This window comes from Diachasma alloeum, unplaced genomic scaffold (assembly GCF_001412515.2).
Source record: "Diachasma alloeum isolate Michigan unplaced genomic scaffold, Dall2.0 Dall_scaffold_00360, whole genome shotgun sequence".
Taxonomy (NCBI): domain Eukaryota; kingdom Metazoa; phylum Arthropoda; class Insecta; order Hymenoptera; family Braconidae; genus Diachasma; species Diachasma alloeum.
The window spans coordinates 587,196-598,973 of NW_021680499.1; positions in this window are offsets into that span (position 1 = coordinate 587,196).

The window sequence follows — 11,778 nt, forward strand, 5'->3', positions numbered from 1 at the left end:
TCTTGTGTACATACCCGTTTGCGATTGCCGTGGGGTGGTGAGGGCAGAAATTCAGTTCGGTTCGTTAGCGTAATGGCATTCAGGGGTATTGAACGGTATTCGGCACGCGGATGGAGAAGAAACGGGAAGGGGGCGCCGATCACAGGATATCGCGTTGAGATTTATAAGAAGGGTGCGTTTTGGTTGAAAAAATCTGCTTTCGTTGGATTTTGGGTGAATTTTAATGAACAGCTTTGGAGTGAATTTGTGTGGACAGAAAAATTGGTTAAAAATGATCTTGAAAAACATGGACCGTTTTTTATTCAAATTTTTCGTTTAATCTTTTCCGAGTTTATTAGCATCTCAAAGCGCTAATGAATTAGTAACAAGTAAACATTTATTCAATGTAAACAAAACATCGAATAAAATTTTTTATTTAATTTGAGAGAAAACTTTGTCGGTACTATTTAAATAAACTTATTTATTTGATTAAAAAATATCATTTTTCATAAGGTATTTATGGTATTTTTGGAATAAAAAATCAGTAGATTTCAAAACTTTGGAAATATTCAACGACTTAAAAAAAATTGGCAATTCCACTAGAATTTGTTCTCGAAAAATTCGTGAGCTGATGTTTATAGAAGGAATAACATTAAAAATGTCAATACATGTTGAAAATGTGCTGCGAAATACCATTGAAAATGTCAATTCCCATCTGGTATGATGATGAAAATGCTTGAAAGTGATGAATATTCAGGCGACGATAGCCTTGCATTTCTGCTGTGTTGAAAATTCAATTTATCGCGATGTTTGATTATCACAATTAATTTTGGAGTTCAAATGATTATTCAAACTTTTGTAGAGCACTCAGAGAAATGACGCTTTCGAGTGAAATTAAACTCTTCATTTTCAATTCTTCCGTTTATTTCAATAAAATGTTGGTTGAAAATTAACAAGGTCATATATTAATTTCCACGAAAATATCTTCATCGTGGGAATGATTTTTTTTTTAATAAATTTTCTTCTCGTATACCCTTTCGGGTCTTTACGATTTGTTCCCTTCCCACCCCCCAACCCCCTGTACCGCATTCGCCGGAGGACAAGAGAAAACCTAATTTTTGAGGGAAAAACCTGCCCAGGTACAGTCGTCTCTTGCGAGACTCCCGCTCGACAATGAAACCGTGAGATTTTAGGGTGTCACCAATTTTGGCCCCCCCCAGCCGGGAATCGAACCCGGGTCTCCCGCATGCCCATCCCACACTCCAACCACACAGCCACCGCCATCGGTCGGCGAATGATTTATTCGTTCCCAATGAAACTTTATTAGAATGAAATAACAAATTTATTTGACATGAATAATAACTAAAAAAAATCCACTTCAGTTTGAATGAAAGCTTTATTGCGATTTATCTGAATAAACCCCGTTCATTCGACTCAAATGACTTCATTCAATTGAAATGCATCATATCTGTGGGTGAATATGAGAAACTTGGATTTTATTGAATTTTCGATGCAAATAAAAAAACATCCACAATTTCATTTCGCATAAGAAAAATCTGTATCAAATTCACCTGATTTTTTCTGATTTTTATTAATTTTCAGGGAATAATTGAAGAAAAATTCACGGTTTCCATTGCTTTTTTCATAAAATTGTGATTTTTCAATGACGAAATTACTTGAAACTGCAGTGCTATTATCACTTAATAAAAATTTCCAACAAATGTACCGAAAATTTCAGCCAAAATTTTATAGTTCAATCTTCTGGAAACAGTAAAACAAAACAAAAACATTAATTTGATGATAACGACAGTTTTTTAAAATTGAGATCCTTGAAATACACTTTTATTCACTCCAGTTTTACTTTAATTTTATGATTTCATTTATTCATTTCATCGAGTTGAAATAGTCTCCAAGAAATTCCAACAAATTCAACGTTGCAGTATTGGAAAAAGCAACAAGAATAAAAAAATTACGGAGAGACATTTAGTGGAGACATTATTTACCCATTAAATAGCATTTTTGTGTGGAAATTATTCTGCATGCAGTAGTATTCTTGACACAACCTATTTTACCTCAAATTTGCAAATAATCAATGATGCTGGAGAAAATATCGACATGCGTCATCTCATAAAATATTCAGGCACATCAAGTCCTACGACAAACAAAACCATTTCTCTCCCCCCGAGCGATTTCATCGGAAATTTACGCTGTTGATGTTGTTCATTTTGAATATTCATATTGGCAAGTATAATAAAAATGTCGTACACAGTTACTTATCGTGGATATTATGTATTCACCTCCCCCACCCCCTGCCTCCAATAATATTTTTCATCTTGGCTTTTTCATGAAATACGCCATGAGCACTGGGTACTTAAGGCGTATATCGAAAATCGATGCACAGACAGGGATATGCCGAGGTATAGGTACTTGAGTTTGGTACGGAATGCACTCGGTGAAGTTTCTCCGCTAATATCGAAGTATGCAGTCAGGGATAAACTGAAATTGGATAGCAAAACATGATACGATGGGTGACATTAGATGTGAGTGACATAATGAGTATAGGATACGTGACATAATTATCGTGTGGAAAGTTTCTTGATTATCTTAGTGTGTGCATTTGCGTACTACATTTATGGGGAAATTGAATTAGCGATTGAGGGAGCCCTTCAGTTCTCTTCAGTTCAGTCTTCATTCATCATCGTTTTGCATGTTCTTTTAATTTTTCCGTGTGAAAGTTTAATGAGAAAAAAATGACATTCATTCAGTTATTTTGGTAGATAACTGAAATTCAATTAGTTTTTCGTATTTTCGTTTGAGTTGAGTTTGGAATTGCGGAATACACATTTAGAATACAATTGCAATTGAAATTGCAAATTTGACTGGAAATGCCCGGAATTTGAAGCTTTTGAGCAGCAGGATGACGGGAATTTCTCAATTTACTTGGATTTTGAATCAAAACATCAATATTTTGTTTATTGTTGACAAAAAATTGGCTGAATTTTCCGGAAAAAGATCTTGAATTGGATTGGGAATCTTGACGGAAATTTCAGTGGAAAAATTTTAGCAGTGTACCAAATTATACAACATTTTAAATTAATCTAAAATTGAGAAAAGATTATGAAGACATTTGTCATCAAATTGTGAATTTTCAACGACGAAATTCCTTGACATTTCATTGGAACTGTCACTTGATAAATGTTTCCAATAAGTGTACCGTGAATTTCAGCCCAACATTTTTAACAACATGCTTATCGGATATGTTTCAGAATTGGTAGAGCGAACAGAGAAAAGAATTTGATAACAATTACAATTTTTATCAATCGAAAACCTTAAGATGCAGATTTTATTGACATCAATTGTATTTTAATTTTGTAATTCCATTCGATCACTTCACCGAGTTGAAGAAGTCTCAGCCGAAAAGAAAATATCTTTGAAAATCTTATTCAGAATGTCATTATCATTTGAGTTTTTAGATTTTTTTTCATGTCATAAAATAAAACAATTACTGAAAATTGATTTCAATTGATTTGATTTTATCGAAGAATGAAATAATAAAAAAGAATGTTAAATACGTCTAAATTCCATTCAAATAATAAAGACACTACATTGTATCAATGAAGATAATCTTATCATCGACTCCAAGCCCGTAAATTTACTTACTCACATCAAAGTGACTAAACACGTCCTGAAAATATCCTACAATTGCATTTCCGGTGGCGTCAGCCATCCACCAGAGTGACGGACAGCCGTGTAATGCCATTGCTGCAAATAAATACGAATTTACATCGAGATGAACATATTATTCAATGATGCAAATTGTTAGGAAGCGCTCACCAGTGGCAGAGGTGATCGCATTTACGTCACTCCCACGTGAGATTGAAATATTTGTCGTTCTCTTAACAATGCAAAACTAAACATCTCTGCAGGTACTGAATTAATAAATAAACGTCATCCTATTTCCAGTGATGCAACCGACGGATGCTTCTGCGGGTTGATGCTTTATTCAAAATTTGCGAGTGTCATTTTGGCGCTTGAGTCGGCCCTAAAAGATTCAAGTTGTCAGGATTAATTTCTAAAGCAATGATCCTGAGGTACAAATAAATGCACTCAGGTTATTCTCAAGTTTGATTGATTTGTTTGAATAAAAGTGATACTAGAGGTGTTATGGTTTTTATTAGTTGTTTAATTACAATTTTTAAATGTTCACAATGAGTGAGGTTTACCGGTTATGGATCGCAATTGGAAAGTTCAATGAATTAAGTTTTAACTTAACAGGATTGATCAAAAGATGACTGATCAACATAATTTGTTAATTTATCTTCAAAGTTCATGTGTGACGCTAATTATGTTATTTATTAACAATTGGAAGTAATAATATTTGAAATCACTTGTATATTTCACGAGATTTAATTAATATAAACATTATGAATGGATAAAACCGAATATTTCATGGGAAATTGCTTTCTTCCTCATGCGATATTAATAAAGAAAATGAAAAGTTTAATTCACTGCATTTAGCAATGATTTATCTACCCATTTCCATTAACAACCCTTTGAAATCGTTATAAATTGAATAAGTTGAGTAATAATTTTGAATAATGAAAGCTTGTTAATACTATTAATAAATATTTCATTTTGAAATGGAACAAACAATTCGAACGTAATTTATTCCAAGGGGAGAATACCACTAGTCAAGGTTTTTCCAGGAATTAAAGATGCTCACTGTATAAAATCTAATGCTGGAAAATTATCCTCTCTCATTCGAAGAGGGAAAATGGAGGGAGAATTTGCATTTAATCTCCTGGCACTGGGGCTATCCACCTTTATAGTTGAAACTGATGTGTATATAGGTTAAAACCTTCTGGCTGTCTCGTATTCTCTTTCTTCCTGATGGGAGTGGTGGGCTGCTACCCCTCTTAAGCTACAATCCAAGATTCGACTTTTCGCTCCGCAGTGATTGCGGTGTACATCGTAGCCAGGTACGTCGGTGTTGGTTCACCTCTTTTTCATTGTTACGCCCAGTGCGAGAAAAACAGTCTGCGTCTATCACTCTTTTTCTCTCCCAGGTACCGCTATTTTACCACATTGAGTTGGTTCATTGAGGTTTTTTTTTCTAGTATCCAGGGTTCGCTGCCGAGAGTCAATTTACTTCTTCTAATTGGAAAAAAGATTTAATGGGAGTAGTTACTTATGTTTGTTGATCCTGTAGGCTCAATATTTTTTCATTTGGGGAAGTGGTTCGAGGGACTAACGAAGATCGTTGAGCAGTGTGGAAAATTTTTCGCTGAAGTTTCTCATATAGTTGTTGGAAATTTCTATTGCATTATAGGTCCGCTAAAATTTCACAGGTTTCTCAAAATTTCATGGAAATATCAATGGCAGGCTGTACATTTCAGGTCAATTCTCCGTGAAATTCGATAGGAGTCAGGAAAATTCTTTATTCACTTTCAATTGATTGAAAATTTAATGTAATTTGGCACTCAATATTGATTTTTTCATTGAAATTCCCGTAAATTAGGGAATTTACTTATTCCTGCTGCTCAAGAACGTTGAATTTCATCGAGTTTTCAGTTAAATCTGACATTTCAAATTTTTTATTCCATGAATCGAATTCAATTTTACTTTCCTGAAGATTATTAGTCAACTGTTCATGAAATTTCAATTTCTAACAGTGAGTCTGGAATTTTTCTCAGTGAAGCAAATGAGTAATTTTTTTTATGTTAAAAATTTATTGAAAGGTTGAATAAACAGAATTTTTCTCATTGTAGAATTCAGGTTTTTCTTCTTATGATGAACATTACATTCATTTTCATTTCCGATAGATTAGTAATTTAGAATAATAGGTGACTGGGATTTATAAATTTTCCAAAATAGATTGAGAAATTTAGGTTTTCATCGATAATAATATGTAATGTAGAGAATGATGAACAATATGCTGAAAGAAACATGAAATTTTCATTGTTGATACATCAAATACAATAACAGATGATATTTTACATGAAGAATTTAACACTGTTGGATAGAGAATGAAATTTCATGGATGATCTGGTAGTAATTGTCGTAAGAATGACGGAGAATTACATTTACGAAAACAAAATTATGAAATGGTACGATAAGTTTTCAGTAGAAGTGAGAAGAAAATTACTTGAATTTCTAATTTCTACTTTCCACGATTTTTCTGACTTTTCACAAAATTATTGGAGTGAAATTTACAACTTTCATTGATTTCTTAATCGAATTATTAGAAAATCAATGGAATGTTTGATTTTTTAATGACAAAATTCTCTGACAATTCTATTGAAATTTGTGAGCTTTACCCATTCGCATTTCATGAAATTATTTTATTATTAAGATTTAGTGACATTTTCTTTCTGACCCCAATGATTTTTTTTAGATTCCACCGAAAAAATCCCTCATTTCAAGGGCAACTCGATTTAAAACCAAAAGTTCCTAAAAATTACTTGCAGTTCCCTGAAAATTGAAACTTTTCAGTCCCCGGGTATTATTCTAAAACAAGTTCTCATATGGATATCACCGTAACCAGTAAACCTGTCATGTGCATGAGACTCCGTATAACCTTACCCTGGAGCCACGCAGCTCAACCTCTGTGGTGATGTACAACTTGTGCAGCGGAACAGAAATCGCAAGTACATATATCTTACTGGAGCTTCCCGTCCGACGTTATAAATCCTTCTTGCGCTCGTCCGATATTTTCCCTCCTTTCGTGCGCGTCGCTGGAGACTCTTGGTGCGGATCGCGACGATTCTATTTCACGAAGATAGAAGGACCCTACAACGGACAAAAAGGAGGATATGACTGGGCGGAAGAATAGAGCCTGAAAAGAGTAAATAATGTTCAAGGTTAAGAGGGAAAAACGTGGGAGCTATTGATAATCCGTGAAAAAACGTGGGGATATTATTTCACGAGTGTATCTATTATAGCTAAATGGAGATCACCATTTGTCTTGGTGCACAGGGAAATAAATTTATATATCAACTGAGAATTGTGCAGTGCATGTGTCTCCATTGTTTCAAACTTATTTTTTTTTTTCAAAGACTTCACTCATTTTTTTCGAATGAATATTACAAAACTTACAATCAGAAAAAAAATACCTTTGGCATAGAATAATTATTTTAAGAGAAGAATCTATTTTTTTAGGATCGCATTTCGGCAGGCCAGTCATTCCCAGGAGATCCATGTCCATCTCCAAATATTACAATTGAATTGTAATTTTATTTGACAGTTTCTCACATAAATAATGTGGAAAAATTCTAAAGGTTAATAATTGGTAATGGAGTTCATTCAAGGTCATATGTACCTTCTGTATTTCTGAAATTCCTGTATATTTCTTCATTGATGAATCAGTCAATTTTTTGAATATTCAAGTAATTCTGCATTTTTAGGTCCATACGGCACTGAAAAACCTTGAAAATTTTCAAAATTCAGGCAATAACTTTTCTGAATTCTCAATCTATTGAAAATGGAATTGTATGTGATATTTAATTTACACGATGAGTTCGGAAGTGCAAGCTTTTATTGAAAAATCAATTATTGTTTAACATGAAAAACCCAATTTTCTTGAATTTTTAAGATCAATGAGAAATTTAGTGAACGCTTTCATTTGAAATTGAATTCAACCTGAAAACATCGAAAATTCAGATGCCAACAGTGTAAAAAAATAAATTTTTCTTCCAAGAAAATGATTCCTTGGCATAAGTAATTTTTTTCTTAGTGTATGCAGGTAATTATACAAATGAAGAGAGGCAATTCGTACCTCCGAGAGCAATTTTTCACTTGATAAAACCAGAAATTTCCGTCACGCTAAATATTTTTTTGCTAAATTACATTTTACTTCGAAATTCCGTAATTTTGTGGACAATTTTTCCTCAACTTTTCACTCTGAAACAAATTCAAGACCGCATTTCAAAAAATGGATTACAGTCATCTTATTCATTTCCACTTCGTTCGCATGGGAGAAAATACCATCAAATTAATATAGTCAACTGAAAACGGTGTGGAATGTTGGAAACATGTTAATAGACAATTTCGCTAGTTCAGCAAAATGTTTCGCCATTCAGCCCTACATTAGGGGGATTGGAAATTATTAAACAGAAACTGCGTAACATACGGCTAACAATTCTGAATTTAATGACTGCTATTAAACTACCAGCCGCAGGCGTTTATGGATCGTTGACATTCAGTTCCACGTATTTCCGGGCATGTTTAATTTGGAATCAAAGTAATTAAAAAAGTTGTGCGTCGAGGGAAATTATTGGAAACGTCTTTAAAGTGCTCCTCCAGTTCTCTATTTTCAACTATTATTGTTACTATTATTTACTTCTAAAACCTGACAGACTATTCAATATGGAATTTAAAATGGTCGCAAAAAATAAATCCTATCGGGTTTGGGCGTCGGGACGAGTTAAAATTGTTTTTCCAGTTGGGCTCCAGAAAACTCGGTAGAACGAAATGCAGCATTGAGAGCCGCGTTTCGCTTAACTGAATTAAACCGAGGATGGAGCCATTCAGTTCGCTGATTTCTCGGTTAATCGATTGTATTGAATGGCCGATGGAGTACCGATTAACAGACACGTATGTGGCCAAACTCCGATCCTTTCGCACCTGTTCGATAGTGAAGGATTCGTATTTTCATGGTTGATTTATTATGAAGCATTCGAGAATTTATGGCATTTTATAAATGCCGTTGAGCGATTTTTCAGCAAAATTTGTTAGTGAAAAAAAGGAAAACGGAATTTACAGACAAAAAGTCGTGCTTCAATTCCGAATTCGGATATATGAGACTCATTAAATGAGAGTAGACTTTTAGATTGAATACTCACTGTTCGAAATTTTTTTAAATTTCATCGAGATATTATAGTAAGTCTCATGAGAGTGACATTCAATCCAATTTAGGGAAAAAGTGGTTATGAAATTTCAAGCTTTAAGTACAATTTACGGAAATTCATGAATTGGCAATGGGAGTGAGATGCGAATTTCACAACTTGATTGAATTTTCAGCGGAACATAAATATTCAAAAACAAAATGACATGAATTTTCAATTTTTTCCTGAATTTTCCTGATTTTTCTGAATTTTCATAACGTAATTGAACTAAAAAATCAAGTATTTTATTGATTTTTTGATCATTTGAACAGAAAATCAATATTTTCTGAATATGAAATATGAAATTCTGAATCGAATATTTCATTCTTCAAGGACAAGATTTCCTGAAATTTCAATGGAACTTGAACACGATAAAAATTTCCGGAATTTGGCCCGGAAAACTCAGACGAAAATGTTCAACAGTTCAGGTCATCTTTCCTTAATTCCGAATGAAACATCCCTGTCCCTGAATCCTCCCCTTGCAGTCGTCAGTCCCCGGACGTTCCCCCAGACAACGAAAACTTATTTTCGCATTGAGAACAATATTCCCATAATAGGTACCTCAAGCCCTAATTCCGTCATCCACATCGCCAAATCCTAAAAAATAAAACTCCTCCGTTCTGAATGAAAACCTTCAACAATTCAATATCCCCGCGCGTCCCCTCCCATTAACCTCTGTCACATCCCCAGGACTCACCCCGAGCAAATCCTTCGATATTTAACCAGTGCATCCATGAATAACCTTCTGTCACGCCGAGGCCGATTGATGCCCAAGATAACTCCAGCCCATGAAAGTCCTCTCGCGCGGCCCCACGCGCTATAAAAACCCCAGAATCACCCGATGAGTGATAAAGCCACCGAGCCGTTGAATTTCCCATCGCAAGTAGCCCTCCGCCCCTCCTGATCAGCTATTCCACATACCTGAATAACTTCGAGCGTGAATCGAAGTTCACGCCACCCCTAAAACCTGTTAAACACAAGTCTTAACGATTCAGCCTCAATCGCCCACTCCCTCCTCCGATAAAATACCCCCGATAAATCATGAACAACTCCGCTGGTATTGGCTCCCTGATGATTACCGAGATATGGACCACCTCCGGGGGGTGACAATGGCCACCCAATAACCCCGCTACTAAATTCACGTCAATACCCCCGGACTTAATCGCTCCCCTTGTACAAATTTGAACGAGTTTCGGGCGATCCGCCAGGACTAAACGGCTAATCTACACGGAGAGACTGAGTGACAATGAGCCCAACTTAAAAGTGCCTCGGGTATATCATCGGAGGAGGTAAGGGGGATAGTTGGTACAGGTTTATACCCTTTGGGACAAAATGTCACGAGGGATTAAGATTTAACAGGGGCTTCGTTAATCCTTCCTCGGAAACTATATCGAGAGACTGCCTCGGCAAAAAGCTGGAGCTCGAGCAGCCACACAATTGTTGCCATTCTACTACTTCGCCATTCTCACCCTCCCTTCCTTTTTCAGGCGTTGCCCAGTGGAAGGGAAGAGTTTTCGGTCAGCCAAAAGTTGGATGAAACACGGGGAGAAAAGTTGAGGAAAAATTATCGTGAAAATCACGGATTTTGCTGGTTGAGACGTATGTGAAATTACGTAAACTAAATGGAAGTTAATGGGAAATTCTTTGCGGGAAGGGAATTTTGGGTCTCGTCAAGTGATGAAATGACGCCTGGGGGCCTATTCTCGAAATATTTTCGTGCGCGGAATCGACTCCGTTGACGGAACGCCTATATGATTCCTATACGCAATTCGTCTACGAAGCCACTTCCGTGCACGGAAATATTTCGAGAATAGGCCCCCTGAGGGAGTGGGAATTACCTCTCTACATACAGTAAATGAGATTTCTTAAATTTCATTTTTGTTTTTTAAATTTTTCTTCTCACGTGAGTTTCATATTTTTTCCGCCACTTGAACTACCATTCTTTTGTAAAAATGATAGTTAAATTGTTTATTACGAAAAAATTCTGAATAATAATCAATTTGTTACGATTCCCAACGATTTTTATGGTAAAAAATTGATTGTTTATAAATTATTTCTATAAAATGCCCGTAATTTAACGAAATTGATGTTTTTTAATTATTCCATCAATCTTCGCCCAAAAGTAAACTTTTTCATTTTTTCAGATTTTTAAAATGAGTTCTAACGAGTCAATATCGAAATTCAAATTGAGACCTGCAAAGTTTAAACAATAAAATCACTGTAAAATGTCCGGGATTGTAAAAGATGGGACTGTAACACTTGGGATTAAATGGGGCTCAAATGAAAGCTCTGGTGGTCGACTAGAAAGGTAGAAAAACCTTTCACTGGAGAAAAATTAGCCAAAGTAGTTAGATATCCGTAATGTGATTCCTAATTCTGAGGGGCAGGAGAACGTGAATTACCTCACTTTATCTGAATTTTGATCATTTTATGGGCTAATTGAACTCAAATTTACAATTTTCACTGAATTATTCATCAAATCGTGAATTCTGAACGGCGAAGTTTCACCATTCACTATTCTTTTAACATTTTCCAGAGTTTGTAGCAGAGACGTCAGACAAGATATAAAAGTTTTTTTGGGATCAAATGAAAGAGCGGGTCAAGAAATGGCGTGCAAATGTCTCTGAAGGTGATGTCTGTTTTCTATTGAAAAGCAGAGTTGTGACAACATTGTCCAGTGGGGAGTCTAGGAGTCTCCCCTGGTTCAAAACCGTCTTTAGAGGCATTTGCACGCTATTTCTCGACCCGCTCTTTCATTTGAGCCCAAAAAAACATTCATATCTTGTCTGACATCGTTGCTACAAACTCGGGTCTACAACTCGGGCTTTTAATTAAAGGCCCGAGTTGAAGGCCCGAGTTTGTAGCGGAAATGTCAGACAAGATATGAATGTTTTTTTGGGCTCAAATGAAAGAGCGG